Source organism: Bombina bombina, chromosome 3 (genome assembly GCF_027579735.1).
Source record: "Bombina bombina isolate aBomBom1 chromosome 3, aBomBom1.pri, whole genome shotgun sequence".
Lineage (NCBI taxonomy): Eukaryota > Metazoa > Chordata > Amphibia > Anura > Bombinatoridae > Bombina > Bombina bombina.
This window is the reverse complement of record NC_069501.1, coordinates 172,072,581-172,095,293: the sequence shown is the minus strand read 5'-3', so window position 1 is coordinate 172,095,293 and position 22,713 is coordinate 172,072,581.

The window sequence follows — 22,713 nt, the reverse complement described above, 5'->3', positions numbered from 1 at the left end:
TTGTAATCTAGATCTATGTTTGTTGTCAGACCCACTGTTTTCTTTAGAGACATTTCATAAGCCTGCTATAAATGTGAATTGACATTTGTATATATCTCTAAACACCTCAATAAAAAATTATAAAAAAAAAAAACATCTGTCTACCAACACAGAACTATTTAGGTATGTCATCAGAATGAATATGTTAAATGTATTTACATTTGCAATACTCCGACACAGAAAGTCGATATATAATTACAATAGAAGAACAGTATAGCATAATATTACAAATATTAATGGCGCTTCATGGTAATTTATATGCTAATAGAATACATTTCTGAGACGTTGAATGTTCGATAGTCAAATTATTAAATATTTAAAGGACACAACAAGTACACAAATGAAAGATTACCTTTATTAACTGTACTTATTCATGAATAAGAATGAAAATGATCATTGAAAATTGCAAACATGATAAAAATATATGAAAAAAAATTGTCACGTGATTGTTATGTGATTCATTTGATTGAGATCATACATATATCCAACTAGATAAATACTAAAATATGCATCATTAATGCTTCATATTTATCATCGGTATGCTGATCTTCTTATAATTCTTGACACAAGCGAGTTAGGGCTTTTTATTTTTTATAAATAATGACGCCAAATTTGGATTAGTTGCAGTGAGGTATAGTGAAGGTATTAACCCCAGAGAATGTTCACAGGTTGACATTTTGATAAATGGAGCCCAAAGACTCTTAGTCAATGATAAAAAAAAAAATCTCACCACAACATATCTCATTAAGTTTGTTGCACCAACAGTTCTACAGGTCTCCTCTCCGTAACTGGCATTCTTGTCACTGGAGTGCTTAACTTGTGCCCTAAACCGCATACAAACACCACTGTAGGCAGTTAGAATTTGTTCTGCCTGCCAATGTATGGCAAAACCTGAGGGATTGATTTGTGGAAGCACTCAAAGAAGAAACTTCCATTAGAGGATGGTTAGGACAAACATTATAGTAGACTTCAAAAGTGCCTGGGATAAGCATGAGGCTATCTTATGAACTAAATAAGATGACACATTTATGGGGTTTTTTTTGGCCAGACTCTTATCTGACATCAAAATCTATATTTCTGTGTTCTATGATGATGGTTAAAGCATAAGCATTTTATTTTACATAACTCTCAGGTTAGAACTGGGGAAATCATTAAATTAAGTAAAATCTAAAATACAAAATCATCACATAAGATATTTCAAGAATTATTCTTATAGTTTACTTGACAACAGAAAACAGAAACATATTGTATTTTTAAATTATCCGCATAGCTGGCATGAATCAGGTAAGCTACTAATGATGGTAAAGCATAAGAAAACAAATAATTTTCTTACTCTTTTCCTGACAGACCCAATGTTATTGTTGACAGATAAAACCAGGCGAGAGAATTATTATTAATCCACCTGATTAAATTCAAATAAATGCAAAACATAAATATTATCAGCATTATTATTTCATCTGAGTCTGTTTCATACATCACCAAACTGAAATTAATCATCCCCTTGTTACTATAGGTTAGGACACAAGTTCATCCCAATAGGTCAAGCAGACTCAGCAATTATAATCCAGGCATTGAAATCCAAATAGTATTATAATTCAACAGACTGACAGGAAATGACCAACCCCAATACAGGGCCGACCAGTCTTTACTCACTTAAGATAGCCACTCTATAACCTGTTCTATTTATTTTAATTCATTCATTAGAAATAAACGTACAATTGTATTAGCTGAATTATTGAAATGCTGTGAGTGGGTGGCTATCGCATATAGGGTAACAATTAGAATATTATTTAAATTTGAATTATGTCTACCCTAACATTCCCCTAAGCTAAAATAAAGGTTATAAATATTATTTATTTCAAGGAATAAGTGACAGGTTGGAGCCCATGGGGGATATTTATCAAAGCCTCAACTATGCCACATTTGCCGCACCAATACACTCGCCTAACATCGTGGCCGCAAACCTGAATACAATCTCCATATTTATAAAAAAAGCCGGCAAAAAGCCGCACACTAAGTATGGGGCGATGAGCATCGGACTGTTGTTAACTAGCAGTCATCAATCTCACGTCTATTCGACTTTTTACCAAATTTATTTATACCCTGTCACTAAACACCACCACTATACTAAAATGTATTAACCCCTATCCCGCCACTCCCGGACCCCGCCACCACTAAATAAACCTATTAACCCCAAAACCTCTGGCCTCCCACATCACTACCACTAACTAAACCTATTAACCCCTAAACCACCAGCCCCCACATCGCCATAAACTAAATTAAGCTATTAACCCCTAAACCTAATAAGCCACTAACTTTAAATTAAAATGAACACATCCCTAAACTTACCTGTAGGATTAAATAAACTATTTTTAAACTATTAATTAACCTACCCTAACTATTATCCTACACTTAAATTAAACTAACAATTAATTTAACTAAATTACATATTACAAAAAAACTAACCCTACTCAAATTATTTAAATCTACTATTAAACCTTATAAAAATTTACTAAATTACACCAAAAAATAAACGCTGTTACAAAAAATAAAAAACACTAAATTACAAAAACAAACCACATTATCAAAAATAAAAAAGAATTACACCTAATCTAATAGCCCTATCAAAATAAAAAAGCCCCCCCAAAATAAAAAAAACCCTAGCCTACACTAAACTACCAATGGCCCTTAAAAGGGCCTTTTGTGAGGCATTGCCCCAAAGAAATCAGCTCTTTTACCTGTAAAAAAAAAATACAAACACCCCCCATCATTAAAACCCACCACCCCTACAACCAACCCCCCCAAATAAAAACCCTATCTAAAATAACCTAAGCTCCCCATTGCCCTGAAAATGGCATTTGTATGGACATTGCCCTTAAAAGGGCATTTAGCTCTTTTACTGCCCAGACCCTACTCTAAAAATAAAACCCACCCAAAAAAAACCTTAAATAAACCTAATACTAACCAATCAGCCAATAGGATTAGAGCTGCCTAAATCCTATTGGCTGTTCCAATCAGCCAATAGGATTGAGCTCTAATCCTATTGGCTGATTGGAACCTTTCAGCCAATAGTAATGCAAGGGATGCCATCTTGGATGATGTCACTTGCATTCAAATTTATGCCGGCGACCGTATTGAAGGGAGCTCCACGCCAAATGTCTTCAGGATGGAACCGCTCCACGCCGGATGGATGAAGATAGAAGATGCCGTCTGGATGAAGACTTCGCCGGCTGGATGAAGATGGAAGAGGCCGCCCAAATGAAGACTTCTTGCTGCCCTGATGAAGACTTCTTAACAGCTGGATGGATCCTTCAAGCAGAACTTCAAGAACTGTAAGTGGATCGTTGGGGGTTAGTGTTAGGTTTATTTAAGTTTTTTTTTGGGTGGGTTTTATTTTTAGAGTAGGGTCTGGGCAGTAAAAGAGCTAAATGCCCTTTTAAGGGCAATGCCCATAAAAAAGCCCTTTTCAGGGCAATGGGGAGCTTAGGTTATTTTAGATAGGGTTTTTATTTGGAGGATTGGTTGTGGGGGTAGTGGGTTTTACTGTTGGGGGGTTTTTGCATTTTTTGTTATAGGTAAAAGAGCTGATTTCTCTGGGGCAATGCCCCACAAAAGGCCCTTTTAAGGGCCATTGGTAGTTTAGTGTAGGCTAGGTTTTTTTTTATTTTGTTTTTTTTTATTATTTTGATAGGGCTCTTAGATTAGGTGTAATTCGTTTTTATTTTTGATAATGTGTTTTTTGTTGTTGTAATTTAGTGTTTTTTATTTTTTGTAACTTAGCGTTTATTTTTTTGGTATAAATTAGTAATTTTTTATAAGATTTAATAGTATATTTAAATAATTTGATAGGGTTAGGTTTTTTTTAATATGTAATTTAGTTAATTTAACTGTTAGTTTAATTTAGGTGTAGGATAATAGTTAGGGTAGGTTAATTAATAGTTTAAAATAGTTTAGTTTATTCTACAGGTAAGTGTAAATGTATTTGAAGATAGGGATGTGGTAATTTTAATTTAAAGTTAGCGGCTTATTAGGTTTAGGAGTTAATAGCTTAATTTAGTTTATGGCGATGTGGGGGCTTGCGGTTTAGGGGTTAATAGGTTTAGTTAGTGGTAGTGATCTGGGAGGCCAGAGTTTTATGGGTTAATAGGTTTATTTAGTGGTGACGGGGTCCGGGAGTGGCGGGATAGGGGTTAATATATTTATTTAGGTGGCGGCGGGGTCCGGGAGCAGCGGGATAGGGATTAATAACTTTATTTAGTGGCGGCGGGGTCGGGGAGCAGCGGAATAGGGGTTAATACATTTTATTTAGGTTGCAGCTGTGTCTGGGGCGGCAGATTAGGGGTGTAAACCTAACTGGTTTTCTACCATATAAATCTATGGGACATCTGGCAGCATCCAACATAAGCTTTCGTTGCTTTCAGACTCCCATTGATTCCTATGGCATCCACTGCCTCCAGGGTGGAGGATTGAAAACCAGGTATGCTGGGCCGGAATAGCCACGAGCGTACCTGTTAACTATTTGATAACTTTTAAAAAGAGTCAAATAGTGCCGAATGTGTATTCGGAACATCTGTAATGACATAAGCATCGATCTATGTCAGATTGAGACAGACGGATCATATGTTACGTCACAAATTTCAACTTTTGCCGGTCTGTAGGGTTTGATAACTAGGTCGGATCAAGATCGCAACAATTACCCTATGGAATTCCAGTGTATTTGCGGTTGAGGGCTTGATAGATATCCCCCCTCATGTGATTAAATAAAGTACAAGCTCTTTGTGTAGTACAAAATGTATTGATGTAAAAATTTGACAGACTGAATTTTTTTTGTTTCAAAGTCATAAAACTTAGGCTAAAGGTAGGCCTAATGTGAAAATAAACTGCGCATAAAGCCCTAGTGTGGATGAAGAAATAGAAACCTTAAAAAGCAAGTAGGAAACATACAAAATTCTTTAGCAAAACAGGAAGTGCTAGATTACAAGTGGTGCAGTATTTTTATTTTTTATTTTTTTGCGATAGCGAAAACTCCACTAGAGTTAAGCTCTTTGCACTAGTCAGGTTGCGTTTGTATTACCAAAGTTCCCAAAAAAAATGTATTTAGCACAAGCGGTAACCCGAATAGAGCAAAAGTTCTAACTTAAATTTTCACGTGTGCATGCATGTATTCCCCCATAGAAATCAATGGAGAGAAAAGAGATTAAAAAAAGCTAGCACCTGAGATCGCGCAAAAACAATAGCATTTTTGCATTCTGGATAGAAGTCAATGGAGGAAAAAAATTGTTGGGAAAAAAAACCTAACATTAATCTTGCAAACAATATAGCATATTCACATAGCAAGTGTAAAATATTTACAGTAAATACATAGTTAGATCTTTAGTAAATATGAATATTGCATAAATGTGTTTTTATCATGTTTTCATCTTATTAATGGCAAAGGGCTCTAATGCTCTATATGTGTGTACATATATATTTATGTGTTTATATGTATATATTTGTATGTCAATACATATATACACACATAAATACATTAATATATATGTACAAATATATAGACATAGCTACAGTATACATACAAGTACATCTTTAGCAATGTATGTGTATGTATCTCTATGTTAAAATCCTTTGGCAGCTTTTTTTTAAACACCCGAAATCTAATATATTTGAGCCCTTGTAACTTTTTCTGTGCAATATTTTTTATTATACAGCGTTAATATAAGTGTAACTGTAATTTGTAATGTATTTTTGAAGTGTTTTGTGCATTTTGTGTGTTTCATAAAACAGTTAACAACTGCTCTGAGATCGCGGTAAGGATTGAAGCGTAAATGGCGATTGTGCTAGTGCAATCCCAATTTTTCTCAACTTGTAATATCAGCACAATTAAAATGGATCACAAAAAGATAATATAGCTTGCGCAAAACAGTTTGCGTCTCACTTGTAATCTAGCCCTAACTTTATCCAGTAGTTGCAACATTCTTGTAGTTAAAGTGATGGTAAATCTGAGTGTTTAAAAAACTGTTGGCTAGATTACGAGTTTGGCGTTAGAGGCTGTGCGGTGCAAATGAGCAGTTTATGCTCACCGCTCACTTACAGACAGTGCTGGTATTACAGGTTTCTACAAACCAGACAAGAAGTGAGCGTTCAACAAAATTTTGCTCATTACCACACTCCAATACCAGCACTGCTTACGTGCACGATTTTCCCATAGGAATAAATGGGGAGAGCCGGCTAAAAAAGTCTAACACCTGCAATAAAGCAGCGTAAAGCTCCTTAACGCAGCCCCATTGATTCCTATGGGGAAATACATTTTATGTTTACACCTAACACCCTAACATGAACCCCGAGTCTAAACACCCCTAATCTTACACTTATTAACCCCTAATCTTCTGCCCCCGACATCACCGACACCTACATTATAATTATTAACCCCTAATCTGCTGCTCCGGACACTGCCACCACCTACATTATACTTATGAACCCCTAATCTGCTGCCCCCAACATCGCCGAACCCTACATTATATTTATTAACCCCTACTCTGCCATCCCCCAATGTTGCTGCCACCTACCAACATTTATTAACCCCTAATCTGCTGCCCCCAATGTCGCTGCCACTATTAATAAACATATTAACCCCTAAACCACTGCACTCCTGCCTCTCAAACATTAGTTAAATATTATTAACCCCTAATCTGCCGACCCTAACATCGCCGCCACCTACCTACATTTATTAACCCCTAATCTGCTGCCCCAACTTCGCCGCCACTATACCAAATGTATTAACCCCTAAACCTAAGTCTAACCCAAACCCTAACATCCCATAACTTAAATAGAATTAAAAGAAATCTAAATAAAAATTCATATCATTAACTACATTATTTCTATTTAAAACTAAATACTTACCTATAAAATAAACCCTAAGCTAGCTACAATATAACTAATAGTTACATTGTAGCTAGCTTAGGATTTATTTTTATTTTACAGGCAAGTTTGTATTTATTTTAACTAGGTAGAATAGTTATTAAATAGTTATTAACTATTTAAATAACTACCTAGCTAAAATAAATACAAAGTTAACTGTAAAATAAAACCTAACCTAAGTTACAATTACACCTAACACAACACTGTAATTAAATTATTTCCCTAAATTAAATACAATTAAATAAAATTATCTAAAGTACAAACCCCCGCCACTAAATTACAGAAAATAATATAGAAATTACAAGATTTTTAAACTAATTACACCTAATCTAATCACCCTAACAAAATAAAAAGCCCCCCCCAAAATAAAAAAAAGCCCTATCCTACACAAAATTACAAATAGCCCTTAAAAGCACTTTTTGCGGGGCATTTCCCCAAAGTAATCAGCTCTTTTACCTGTAAAAAAAATTACAAATCCCCCCCAACAGTAAAACCCACCACCCACACAACCAACCCTACTCTAAAACCCACCTAATACCCCCCTTAAACAAACACTAACCCCTTGAAGATCACCTTACCGGGAGAAGTCTTCATCCAACCGGGCCGAAGTCCTCAACGAAGCCGGGAGAAGTCTTCATCGAAGCCGGGCGAAGTGGTCCTCCAGACGGGCAGAAGTCTTCATCCAGATGGCATCTTCTATCTTCATCCATCCGGCACGGAGCGGGTCCATCTTCAAGCGGGTCTATCTTCAAGAATTCTATCAGCCAATCGGAATTAAGGTAGAACAAATCCTATTGGCTGGCATTCTATTGGCTGTCTATCTTCAAGAATTCTATCAGCCAATCGGAATTAAGGTAGAACAAATCCTATTGGCTGAATTGCATCAGCCAATAGGATTTTTTCTACCTTATTTCCGATTGGCTGATAGAATTCTATCAGCCAATCGGAATTGAAGGGATGCCATCTTGGATGACGTCATTTAAAGGAACCTTCTTTCAGTCTTAGCCGTCGGATGAAGAGGATGCTCCGCATCGGATGTCTTGAAGATGGACCCGCTCCGCGCCGGATGGATGAAGATAGAAGATGCCGTCTGGATGAAGACTTCTGCCCGTCTGGAGGACCACTTTGCCCGGCTTGGATGAAGACATCTCCCGGCTTCGTTGAGGACTTTGGCCCGGTTGGATGAAGACTTCTCCCGGTAAGGTGATCTTCAAGGCGTTAGTGTTAGGTTTTTTAAGGGAGTATTGGGTGGGTTTTAGAGTAGGGTTGGTTGTGTTGGTGGTGGGTTTTAATGTTGGGGGGGATTTGTAATTTTTTTACAGGTAAAAGAGCTGATTACTTTGGGGCAATGCCCCGCAAAAGGCCCTTTTAAGGGCTATTTGTAATTTAGTGTAGGGTAGGGCTTTTTTATTTTGGGGGGCTTTTTATTTTGTTAGGGGGATTAGATTAGGTGTAATTAGTTTAAAAATCTTGTAATTTGTTTATTATTTTCTGTAATTTAGTGTTTGCTTTTTTTTTGTACTTTAGCTAATTTTATTTAATTGTATGTAATTGTATTTAATTTAGGGAAATAATTTAATTATAGTGTAGTGTAGGTGTAATTGTAACTTAGGTTAGGTTTTATTTTACAGGTAACTTTGTATTTATTTTAGATAGGTAGTTATTAAATAGTTTATAACTATTTAATAACTATTGTACCTAGTTAAAATAAATACAAACGCCTGTAAAATAAAAATAAACCCTAAGCTAGCTACAATGTAACTATTAGTTATATTGTAGCTAGCTTAGGGTTTATTTTATAGGTAAGTATTTAGTTTTAAATAGGAATTATTTAGTTAATTATAGGAATTTTTATGTTACGGCGTTGAACAGGAGAGGGTCTACCGCTCACTTTTTGTCAGACTTGTAATACTGGCGCTATGCAAGTCCCATTGAAAAAAAGAGGATATGCAATTTACGTAAGTGGATTTGCGGTATTTCAAAGTCTGGCCAAAAAAGTGAGCGGTACACCTGTACCTGCAAGACTCGTAATACCAGTGGGCATTAAAAAACAGCGTTAGGACCTCTTAACGCTGCTTTTTAAACCTAACGCACAACTCGTAATCTAGCCGTGTGTTTTCAGTCATCCTTTAATAAAAGGGTGCTAAAATCACCCTGTCTATGCCGGGCCAGTTTGCTAAAGTCAGAGCCTCTGGCCGCCCATGGCACACCACTCTTCTCTCAATGAGGTGATGTTTCCACCTCTAAACCAATAGCCATGCATGTCATCTGACAGTGTTCTGCATGCTAGCATGGCTATTGGTTTAGAGGTGGAAACGTCACCTTATTGGTAAAGAGCCAGAGACTCTGACTTTAGCAAGGTGCCACAGCACAGACAGGGTTAGTTTAGAACCCTTTTTTTAAAGGATGACTGAAAACACAATTTTTTAAATGCTTGGATTTACCATAACTTTAACCTCAAATAGAGAAAGAAAACCAATAGTGCAACATTGTTTGAAATAGAGCCCAAAAGCAAAACTCTTGTTAAAACACAGTCACGTTGCCATGAGCTACACTAGGTCAGATAAAAGTTGCTTTAGACAGCTCAGAGACCTTTATATCAATGGGCCCTAAGTTTTAAGGAAAGGTTATTAATTTAGATTTATTGATCACAAATGAACAATAATACTTGCACAGCATACAACTCTTGTATGTCTGAGATAACGGAATAAATAAATAGAATTTCAACTATGTCTAGGTCGACACCGTAACATTAATCAAAGGCATAAATTGCATTTAATTAAAGAATAAGTGATAAACTGGAGAATATATCAACTAAACATATATACAGGACATATTAGTAATAAACCTGCATTAAACATCAGATATAGATAAATAAGTTTGGGTATTGGGAAAATTAGCTGGTAATAATAAAGCAACATAGGGGGATATTTATCAAAGCGTCCACTGAAAATACGCTTTAATCCCGTGTCTTATTTGTCGTGAGATCAAACCACCATAGTTATCAAAGCTTCAAGATCGTCAAATGTTTAAATGTGTGACAAAATATACGCTCCAGCGATCTCAATCCAACGCAGATCGATGTTTGCGTCATTACAGATGTTTCAAATTCACATTCGACTCTATTTGACCGTTTTCCCAATTTATCAAAGATTTAACAGGTACGCTCGCGTTTATTCTGATGCAGCGTACCTAGTTTTCAATCCACCACCCTTGAGTCCGTGGATGCCATAGAAATCAGTGGGAGTCTGAAAATACAGAAAGCCTCTGTTCAATGCTGCAAAAGAATGAAGCATATTATATAATCAAAGTAAATTAGAAACTTTATTAAAATTGTATACCCTTTCTAAATCAAATAATATTATTGCTCCACATTTGGTGCACTAGTAGATATAGGGAAAAAATGAAAAATACATTACCACTTATAGATTATGTTACAACTTTGTCTCTCATTAGAAAGCAAGGGGACAATATTATTTCTCCACATTTTTGCAAAGTTTTGCCCTAAATTTGTCGCACTAATAGATATTGAGATAAAAATAAATACACAACATAATATAGCTAACTTAATTTTTAGTTTTTTGGAAATATCTATTTACTCCATGTTTAAGCCATGTAATACAAGTCCCACTCTCCACTTCGCACCAAATTTGATGCCACACTTTTCGCACCAATTATGATGCAAACTCCTAAACAACCCAGACACTAGTGAATTTTTCAACCACTTTTGGTTGGAATATGCATAATTACAGGATTTATGACATCAGTCAATCTGATTCAAATATACATTTTAAACTATCACTAACAAATCAAATTGCTCGATACTTGTGTCATTGATCACTCATCAGAACTTGTAAGTGCCATTTGTTACATTGTGTATTATACTTTGAAAGTATGTATATGTGAAATTAGTATTAAAGATAAACATTGATGCTGACATTAGGACATACAGTGTAATATTTTAGACAAGGATTTTAAAATCAAATTGATTCAATATAATCTTAAGCTGATAGCTCAAAGGGATAGCCCACCCAACATTAAACTGTCATGATTTAGATACAGCAGAAATTAAAATCACCTCTTTACTGTCATGATATTTTTAGTGTTTTTCTTCTTTCTCTTGAATTGTTTTTTTCCAGTAAGAAATGTCATCTTATATGGCAGACCATTTTATAACACCTGTGTAGGGGTGAATTCTGAAACTAGATTGCAATCAGGAGGGGTTACACAGGTAAAGAGAGAAAACTGTCCCAGCTCTAAAAATATCCATTGATTGCAAATAAATATATATGATACCCTGATTACATGTTATATTCGCAATTATTCCTGCTCAGAATAATAATAAATGTACACTATATACATCAGGGGTATCAAATTCAAAGTATCTGGGGGCTACTGATCAAGTGTTCTTCTCCCATGGGGGCCGCTTGAACTGAGTGAGAGCTCTGAAACTGAATAGACTAGGAAATGGAAGTGACATTTATTCAAGTAGTAGTGAATAGTGGGAGTTGTAGCCCACAATAGACATACACAGTTGTATATTTACCCAACGCAGTGTGTGGTGGGAATCTACACTGGATGCTTTGTCTTTATATTTGTCTTGTGAGTGCCTATAGAGAATATCAACTAGTTACAACTCTTAGAACCTTAAAAAAAAATTGACAGCCCAAATTAATGGTTTACCTTTTAAACAAGGGAGGGCCAGATTAAACATATCTTGAGGGCCACATTTGGCTCTGGGGCCTGTACTTTGAGACCACTGATATACATATAGTGGTATAAATAAACACAGAGATATGACAGATAACAGATGAAAAATAAATGATTAGCTTTAGAGAAATGTGCTTGTTCATAGACAGTAATGAAATGGTATAAATAAAGTTGTGAAAAACCTGAATAACCGCGACATCGATGACTGTTAGTTAACAACAGTCCAATGCTCATCGCGCCGTACTTGGCGCGCAGGTTTTTTAAGGTTTTTTTTATAATTAAGGGCATCGTATGTGGATCCATGTCAGGGATGTCTGGCGATGTCTGGCGAGCGTATTGACGCCGGCGAATGCACTGAGACTGACGCTTTGATAAATATCCCCCATAGAGTCAGATTTTAAACCAAAAAATATGACAGCACTATGTCCTTTTTAAACCCCTTCCATACTTCCACAAATATTGCTTACTGATTCTCCCACATCAACTGTAAAGTAATCTAAGCTTTGCTGAAAGGAATGCAGAGGTGGTTTATTTTTTTTACTAGGTGGAGAAAGATATCAAAGATTAAATTCAATTGTATGCAATATTTTCTAGTCTTCTCACAGTTTTAATTGCACTAAATATTGATTCTGTATTTTCCCAAACAATATGGATAGTTTAATATGAAATAAGCCTTAATTTTGACAAATGCAATTTTTTAGAAGGACAAGGAAGTGATACATTAATTTATCTCCAGACTTCAGAACTGTGATTCATTTTCTTTTCCATAGCTTGCAGCTTTCTAGGCATGTAAGATGAGATTCAGTTGGCTGATTAAAATGAAATGATATCCCTTTTTTTTTCTTTTATGATTCAGATAGAGTGTACAATTTTAAGAAAACTATTACAAAATGTACGTTGTTCTTTTGGCACCCTTTGTTGAAGAGAGTACCAAATAATCAGCTAGGTTACGAATTATGCGCGCTATAGGGAAATTAACGAAAGCAACCAAAGTTGCTTTATTTAACCCTCAATAGCACAGCCATTGCAAGTTTTGAAACAGCCGGCTTGTGCGTTGCAAGTTTTGAAACAGTCGGCTTGTGCGTGCAATATGGGGGTTTTAAGGTTCATACTGCACAAAATACAAGCACTATTTTGACGTGCTCATGCACGATTTCCCTATAGACATCAATGGGGAGAGTGGGTCAGAAAAAAACTTAACACCTGCAATTGCGGAATGAAAAGCTCCGTAACGCAGCCCCATTGATAACAATGGGGGAAAAAAAGTAACGTTTAAACCTAACACCCTAACATAAACCCCACGTCTAAACAACCAATAGGATGAAAGCTTCTGAAATTCTATTGGCTGTTCAAATCAGCCAATAGAATTTCAACAGCCAATAGGATTTCAGTAGCTCTCATCCTATTGGCTGATTTGAATTTCCAAAATCAAATCAGCCAATAGGAATGCAAGGGATGCCATTTTGAATCGCGTACCTTGCATTGAAGATTCAGTATATGGCTGCGACCGTATAAAGAGGATGCTCCGTGCCGGATGTCTTCAGGATGGACCCGCTCCATGCCGCCAGGATGAAGATAGAAGATGCCGTCTGGATGAAGAAAGAAGAGGCCGTCTGGATGAAGACTTCTTGCCACCTGGATGAGGACTTCGCCGCCTGGATGAAGATCGTTCAAGCGGGACTTCAAAAACTGTAAGTGGATCTTTGGGAGTTAGTTTTTATAAGGTTTTTTTGGGGTGGGTTTTTTTTTAGTTTAGGGTTTGGGGTTTTCTTAAAAGAGATAAATGCCCTTTTCAGGGCAATGCAAAAGAGCTAAATGCCCTTTTAAGGGCAATGCCCATACAAATGCCCTTTACAGGGCAATGGGTAGCTTAGGTTTTTGTTAGAGTTAGGTTTTTTTTAATTTGGGGGTTGGTTGGGTGGTGGGTTTTACTGTTGGGGGTTCTTTGTATTTTTTATACAGGTAAAAGAGCTGTTTAACTTAGGGCAATGCCTTACAAAAGGCCCTTTTAAGGGCTATTGGTAGGTTATTGTAGGCTAGGTTTTTTTATTTTGGGTGGACTTTTTTATTTTGATAGGGCCATCAGATTAGGTGTAATTCTTTTTTATTTTTGATAATTTCGTTTGTTATTTTTCATAATTTATTGTTTGTTATTTTTTTGTAATATAGTATTTTTTTGTAATTGGATAGTTTGTAATTTTTTATAGTTTTATTTAATTGGTAATAAGTTTAATACTAGTTATAATAAATAGTTATATTAAAGGGACACTGTACCCAAAAAAAATATTTTGTGATTCAGATTAAGCATGACATTTTAAGCATCTTTCTAATTTATTTATTTTCTTCATTCTCTTGGTATCTTTATTTGAAATGCAAGAATGTAAGTTTAGATGCCGGTCCATTTTTGGTGAACAACCTGGGTTGTCCTTTCTGATTAGTGGATAAATTCATCCACCAATTTTGCTGTCCAGAGTACTGAAACCAAAAAAAAGCTTAGATGCCTTCTTTTTCAAATAATGATAGCAAGAGAACAAAGAAAAATTGATAATAGGAGTAAATCAGAAAGTTTCTTAAAATTGCATGCTCTATCTGAAATACAAAATAAAAAAATTGGGTTCAGTGCCCCTTTAATTTAATTGTTAGTTTAAACTTATTTTTTTTTTTATTTGACAGGTAAGTTTAAATTTTATTTAAGATAGGGAAATTGAAATTTTAATATACAGTTGGGAGGGGGGGGGCGTTAGGTTTAGGGGTTACTAGTTTAAATTAGTTTATTGCGATGTGGGGGGCTTTCGGTTTAGGGGTTAATAGGTTTATTTAGTATATTTTGCTGTGGGGGGCTTGCGGTTTAGGGGTTAATAGGTTTATTATAGTGGCAGTGGAATAAGGGGTTAATAACTTTAGTATAGTGGTGGTGATATGGGCGGGCAGAGAATTAGGGGTTAATTATATTTAAATAGTGTCTGCGATGTGGGAGGGCGGTGGTTTAGGGGTTAATAACTTTATTATAGTGGTGACGATGTTGGGGAGCGACGGAATAGGGGTAAATACATTTTATTAGTGGCAGTGATGTCGGGAATGGCAGATTAGTAACGCTTTGGGGATCAATCACCCCTTCATCAGACCACTTGGTCTGATAAAGGGGTGATTGATCCCCGAAACGTTACTATTTGTATTTTGATGTGCCAATAAAGCACGCTATTTGCACAAATACGGTGAGTGCATACCTTCTCTAGTATTATATATGTATATATCATATACATATATATATTTATATATAAATATAAATCGTACCGTCAAAAACGACATGAGAACTAGCTCAGCGAAGGGGGTAAGTCGCGTACCGATGGGCAGGAAATGTAAATATATATGTATATGATTATATACATATATTTATGTGTTGCTATGTGTATATACTGTACACATATTAACACATAAATATATTTGTATTTAAGCATAATACATATATATTTACTGGGAACACACAGTTCCCAAAGACCGCAATGTAAAGGCACTTATCAGTGCCGTTTTTTTTTTTTTATTAACACCGCCAACTTTAGCCCCAAAATGCTAGTGGAGTTATTTTATTAAAAAATAAAGATGCTGCTACATTTATCTATACTATAATTGCATTTGTAATGCCCGTTGCCGTCAGCAGTTGCGCAAGCATCCTCAATGGAATGTTGGCATTGCGAGGCAGCCAACAAAATAATTCACCTGGATGCAGAGAAAATGGCAGGGTGGTGAAAGAATCCACCGAAGACAATTTTCGGAATCCACCGGGATGCAGCAAAGGCAAACGGAGCATTACAACAACAACAAAACACCGCCCGCACGAAGTATAACAAAAAAAAACAAAAAACTCCCACACGACGTATTAACACATACACCGCAAACCCACACTTCGCAAAATAATAAAGTAATTAACCCCTTAATCCCTTAACCGTCAACCACCCACATCGCAATAAACCTAATTACCCTATTAACCCCTAAACCGCAAAACTCCCATATCGCAATAAACCTAATTACCCTATTAACCCCTAAACCACAAACCCCCCACATCGCAATAAACATAATTAACCTATTAACCCCTAAACCGCAAACTCCCCACATCGCAATAAACGTAATTACCCTATTATCCCCTAAACCGCAAAAAAACCCACATCGCAATAAACATAATTAACCTATTAACCCCTAAACCCCCACATCACAATAAACATAATTAACCTATTAGCCCCTAAACCACAAAACCCCCACATCGCAATAAACCTATTTACCCTATTAACCCCTAAACCACATAACCCCCACATCGCAATAAACCTAATTAACCTATTAACCCCTTAAACTGCCAAAACCCACAATGCAAATAACTAATTAAATTACTAAGCCCCCTAACCTAACACCCCCTAACTTAACACCCCCTAAATTAACACAAATTACCGCGTACCTTGAATTCACTATCCAATGTATGGTGGCGATGGTACGAAGAGGATCCTCCATGCTCCATGGCTCCACGGTCGCCGGTCCTCAGTTCCAGGGTCACTGGTCTCCAGTTCCAGGATCGCCGGTCATCAGTTCTAGGGGCGCCGGTCTTCAGCTCCGCGGTCATCGGTCTTTAGCTCTGCCCTCCGCTCCGTGCCAGATGTTCCTGGAAGAAGAAAGAAGAGGTCACCGCATGGGACAGGACCTTTTTCTGATGGACATCAGGAACGGTGAGTACCAACCTGGGGGTTAGACTTAGGGGTTTTTTTTTATTTATTTTTTATTAGATTAGGGTGGGCATTTTGTAAAAGATATAAATGCCCTTTGAAGGGCAATGCCCAACAAATGCCCTTTTCAGGGCAATGGGTAGTTTAGGTTTTTTAGTGTTAGTTTTTTTTATTTTGGGGGGTTTTGTTTGTGGGGGGTTTTACTGTTAGAGGGGACTTTGTGTATTTTTAATGTAAAAGAGCTGCTTATCTTGGGACAATGCCCTGCAAAAAGCCCTTTTAAGGGCTACTGGTAGCTTATTCTTAGAGTAGAGGGTGTTTTTATTTGGGGGGGGGAGTTATTTTCATAGGGATTAGGTATAATTTTTAAAAATTTGATGATTTTGTTTTTTTATTTTCTGTAATATTAGATTTTTTAATTTTCTGTAATTTTAGCCTAATTTAAATTTAGGTTTAATTTTTTAATTTTTGGGGGTTAGACTTAGGTTTTTTTTTTAAATATTTTATTTTTTAGATTAGGGATGGGTAGCAAAAGAGCTGAATGCCCTTTCAAGGGCAATGCCCATACAAATGCCCTTTTCAGGGCAATGAATACTTTAGGTATTTTAGTGTTAGGTTTATTTATTTTGGGGGGGTTTGGTGGGTGGTGGGTTTTACTGTTAGGGCGGACTTAGAATTTTTGGTAACTGCAAAGAGCTGTTTAACTTAGGGCAATGCCCTGCAAAAAGGCATTTTAAGGGCTATTAGTAGATTAGCATTATATTAGGGATGTTTTTATTTTGAGGGGCTTTTTTATTTTCATAGGGATTAGGTTTTATTTTTATTTTTGGGGGGTTTTTAGACAGGTTTTTTTTAAGTCTTTTTTTATTATTATTTTTAGATTAGGGATGGGCAGCACAAGAGCTGAATGCCCTTTTTAGGGCAATGGATAGTTTAGGATTTTTAGTGTTAGGTTTATTTATTTTGGGGGGTTTGGTTGGTTTGTTGGTTTTACTGTTAGGGGGGGACTTATAATTTTTTGTTACTGCAAAAGAGCTGTTTAATTTAGGCCAATGCCCTACAAAAAGCCCTTTTAAAAGGACAGTCAAGTATAAATTAAACTTTCATTATTCAGATAGGACTTTTAATTTTAATTAACTTTCAAATTTACTTTTATCATCAAATTTGCTTTTTTCTCTTGGTATTCTTAGTTTAAACTAAACATAGGTAGGCTCATATGCTAATTTCTAAGCCTTTGAGGGCTGTCTCTTATCACAGGCTTTTTAAATCTCTTTTCAACACAAAGAGACAGAAAGTACACGTGGGCCATATAGATAACACTGTGTTCAGGCACAGAAAGTTATTTAAGATCTAGCACAATACAATGCTAATTTTAAGACAATAGATAATAAACAGTCACAGTCATGTGATCAGGGGGCTGGAAGAAGGTTCCTAGATACAAGGTAATCACAAAGGTAAAAAGTACATTAATATAACTGTGTTGGTTATGCAAACCTGGGGAATGAGTAATAAAGGGATTATCTATCTTTTAAAACAATAACAATTCTATGGTTGACTGTCCCTTTAAGGGCTATTGGTAGTTCAGCATTAGATTAGGGGTGTTTTTATTTGGGGGGAGCTTTTTAATTTTCATAGGGATTAGGTTTAATTTTTTAATTTTTTATAATTTGTTTATTTTTTTCTGTAGTTCAATTTTTTTTATTTTTTTTATTAACAACACATAGACTGCCCTCTGGTCAGGGTTACCAACTATTTTTTAAATAAAATACACTAAACTGTATCTTGGGGGCATTTGGTGAACATTTATTAAATTAACCAGAGATCTGATCTCTCATCTCTTGCTATTTTTACAAATGCTAACTGCTACTGCGAGCTTGCGGTAACAATAACCAGACACTTGTAATGGCTGTTTAATTATCGTGAGCCTGCAAATAGGCAAATTTGTCCATTTGCGGGCACATTATAATTTAGCGCTCCACTTGTAATCTAGCCCTAAAAACATTTCATCAACCTTCATGTAATTATGGGTGTCGTCTTTTTGGAGCCTTGGTTTCAGTGCAGGTATAGTTGCTGCACATTTGCAAACACGTCAGCACTGTCATTTAGTAAAAGCTAGATTTTATCATGGAGGCACTCATGACTAGAGGAAGGTGGGGAATAACCTTCATACTAAACCTATTAAATGTATTTTATGTTATCTATGCCCTTTCTTTAGATTCCAAAGATTGAAACTTGTAAATGTCAAATAAGAGATGGCTGATTGTAAATATTTTAAAATGTTTACCTCCTTTATCAGTATCATTTTAAAAGAAACACTGAAGGCAATAACCAGTGTGATGAAAATTACGCCACACATTTCATGCTGGAAAGCATTTCCTACGGGATTATGATTTTATAGTTTATATTGGCTCATGTGACTCAGCTTTCAGTCGGATGTCTGGTCTCTTCTTGCCTTGATAAAAATAACTCTAAATTCAGATGGATACCTTTTTTGTAGTAGAAAAAGAGGTTATAGTTGAACACCAATTTCTAGTTGTACAGTAATCTTCCTGTAAAATAAGTATTTAAAATAGAACTTAAATGAATTCAGCAGTGCTTCAATGATTTATGAATACATTTGTAAAGTTATACAATGAGTTAAAGGGACACTGAACTAAAAAAAAAAGTTTGCATAAGTCAAATAAACGTTGTGAAACAATACCCTTTTAAATGTAGTCTTATTTATTTTATAATTATTTTCTTTTTATGGATTCTTGGTATATACAGAGGAAAGGAACTGCCATGGGGTCCAATGCAGCCCCATCATATGACAATCTCTATATGAATTGTTTTGAAGAAAAATTTGTGTATAATAATCATCTTTTTTTTAAATATGGTGCCACCTGGTGGCGATTTATAGATGATATTTTTGGCATATGGTGGGGCGACAGGGACTCCCTGGTCAGATTTGTGGAAGAAATGAATCATGAGGTAGCAGGCCTAGAATTCACTTTAACATTGAGTGAAGAGAGAATGGTGTTTATAGACACTGTGGTGTACAAAAAGGGAAATGATTTAAAAGTAGACATACACTGTAAGGAGACAGACCGCAACACTCTTTTGAGATATGATAGTTTCCATAACAGTAGACTAAAAGATTCATTACCTAGGAGTCAATTGATTAGAGTAGATAGAATTGTCAGTGAACAAGAAATAAAAAAACTAAGATTCAAAGAAATGGGGAAAAAGTTCTTGGATAGAGGATACCCAGCAGGGTTAATTAATAGAGAAATACAGAATCTATGCCATGAAAGGGATAAAAAAAGTAGCCAGACAGGCAAACAATGAAAAATTGATATTTATATCCCAGCATAATGAATATAGTAATAAGATATCTAACATTATTAAGAAGCATTGGCACATCATTCAGAATTGTAATAAAGAAATAAAGATATTCCAAAATAAACCTATTATGGCCTATAAGCGAGTTAATAACCTTGGTGATATTTTAGTTAAATCTGATCTAGGATCTAAACAGAGAAATAAAGACAGATATATCACTGAGAAAAATGTTGGTTGCTATCCATGTTTGGGTTGTGGCAATTGCCATTCTATAATCAAGGGCAAGGAGTTTGTTCATCCTAGAAGTGGGCATAAATTTAAGTTAAAATCTTACTATACATGCGAATCCACGTATGTGGTTTATATTACAAAATGCCCGTATGCCAGGATTTATATAGGAGAGACTACCCAAAGCATGAGAAATAGGCTTAATCAACATAAATCCAACATAAGGAAAAAAGATGAAAAAGCGCCTGTAGCTTGCCATTTTGTGGAATATGGCCACCAAATTAGTCAGCTTCGATGGCAAATCATAGAACAGGTGGGTGTGCTTAGAGGAGGAGGTAACAGAGAAATGCTTTTAAAACAAAGAGAGGCATTTTGGATCCATAAGTTGGATACCATGCACCCTAAGGGGTAAAATAGAGAATGGGATCTGTCCGTCTTCCTCTAACCACTCATCCAAATTCTCTATATTTAAAATTCCTTAAATTCAGTTTTATCCAACTTCATCCAATGGTAATGTGATAATGTGTAGCTTGAAAATTTACTTTTTCTTCAGAAAAAAAAACATAGAAAAAGAATAAATGAAAACTAGAATGTGCAAGATAGCACAAATGGTTAAGGTTTAAAATAGGGTAAACAGGCTGTAAACATTATTTTATATGTTAAAAAGCCTCTTTTTTTCTGTCAGAATAAATGAAATGTAATTTTCACGATATGTACAGATGCTCTTTTGATGTAATTTACCTGGTCTTTATGTATTTATATTGTTTTTAATTGTTAATATTCACCTATAGATGGCAGTCAACACCAACATGGAAGTTGTATTATATAAAAAAGCAGTGAAAGGGTTACATACCTTGCAAGGTGTTTTTTGATCCATAGTGTGATTGGTTGGTGTTCTTTTTAAATTAAGACACAGGTGCATTGCTAAGTATGCATGATTAAGAGACTACGGTCTCGAAACGTCGCATACCTGTTCTATGTATGCTTTTAACATTTAAATAAAGAAGATTTATACTTATAGATGGTGCTGTGGAGTATTGAATTTCATTTCTTATTTTTAAAAAGTTACTGTTTCACCGCAATCTTTTTTTCTTATTTTAACATTTTCCAAACCCACTCCCTGGGTACCGTTTCACGGTGTCCAATCCTGGCTGACAACCCAGGTTGGAATATGGCAGCACTTAGCCGCGATGCCCATGCGCAAGCTTGAGCAACTTTATCGAAAACAATGTTAAATTCAGGTAATATTGGCTTCAGATAAAGTCTCACCATACGGAATGCTCATGCACAAGATGAAGAGCTATTATTTTAATGATATGTAATAAAACTGCCGCCAATTGGAGGAAGCAATGAACGATTGCACAGCCCGTAGTTAGTAGTTGTCTTTCATGACGTCTGGATTAAAAATATAAAATGGTTTTACATATGTTACATGGACCGTTCAACATTGAAAGTAAGTGCATTTGATTAGTTTAATATTGAGAATTAGGTATATATAATCATTGTGCACACCAATAAATGTTTTACAGTAATCCTTTAATGTTACACATTTAAATATACTGGGAAAATAAAAGAGTTTATTTGTCCCTATCTGAAACATATGCTCTAGTTGAACTCGTTTCTTCTTTCTTGTTATCACTAATATAAGTATTTGATAAAAAAAAAGGCTCCGATTTTAAAGCTGTGTACCTGATATATAAAATGTGCTTGTTCACTAAATAACATTCAGCTAGATTACGAGTTATGAGCGCTATAGGGAAATTAATGAGCGCAACAAAAGTTGCATTATTTAACCCTCAATAGCGCAGCCATTACAAGTTTTGAAACAGCCGGCCTGTGCGTGCGATATGGTGGTATTAAGCTCCATACCGCACAAAATACAAGCGCTGTTTTGATGTGCTCATGCACGCTTTCCCCACAATGGGGAGAGTGGGTCAGAAAAAAACCTAACACCTGCGATCGCAGAATGAAAAGCTCCATAACGCAGCCCCATTTATGTCTATTGGGAAAAAAAAGTAAAGTTTAAACCTAACACCCTAACATAAACCCTAAGTCTCAACACCCCAATCTGCTGTCCCCAACATCGCCGCCACCTAATAATGTTTTTAACCCCTAATCTTCCGCTCCCGATATCGCTGTCACCAAAATAAGTCTATTAACCCCTAATCTGCCGCTCCTGATATCGCCGCCACTATACTAAAGTTATTAACCCCTATTACCCTGCACCCCAACATCGCCCACAATATAGTAAATCTATTAACCCCTATACTACTGCTCCCCGACATCGCCGCAACTAAATAAAGCTATTCACCCCTAAACCTCTGGCCTTCCACATCACTACCATGAAATAAATCTATAAACCCCTAAACCGCCAGCCCCCCACATCGCAACAACTTAAATTAAACTATTAACCCCTAAACCTAACCCTAACCCTAACATAACCCTAACAACACCCCCTGACTTTAACATAATTAAAATAGAGCTAAATTAAAGTTACAATTATTAACTAACTACCTATTTAAAACTAAATACATACTTACCTGTGAAATATAATCTAAGCTAGCTACAATATAACTAATAGTTATATTGTAGCTAGCTTAGGTTTTATTTTTATTTCACAGGTATGTTTGTATTTATTTTAACTAGGTAGACTAGTTAAAACTATTTACTAACTACCTAGTTAAAATAAATACAAACTTACCTGTGAAATAAAACCTAAGCTGCCTTACACTAAATCCTAACATTACAAAAATTAAATCTACCATTACAAAAAATAAAAAACACTAAAATT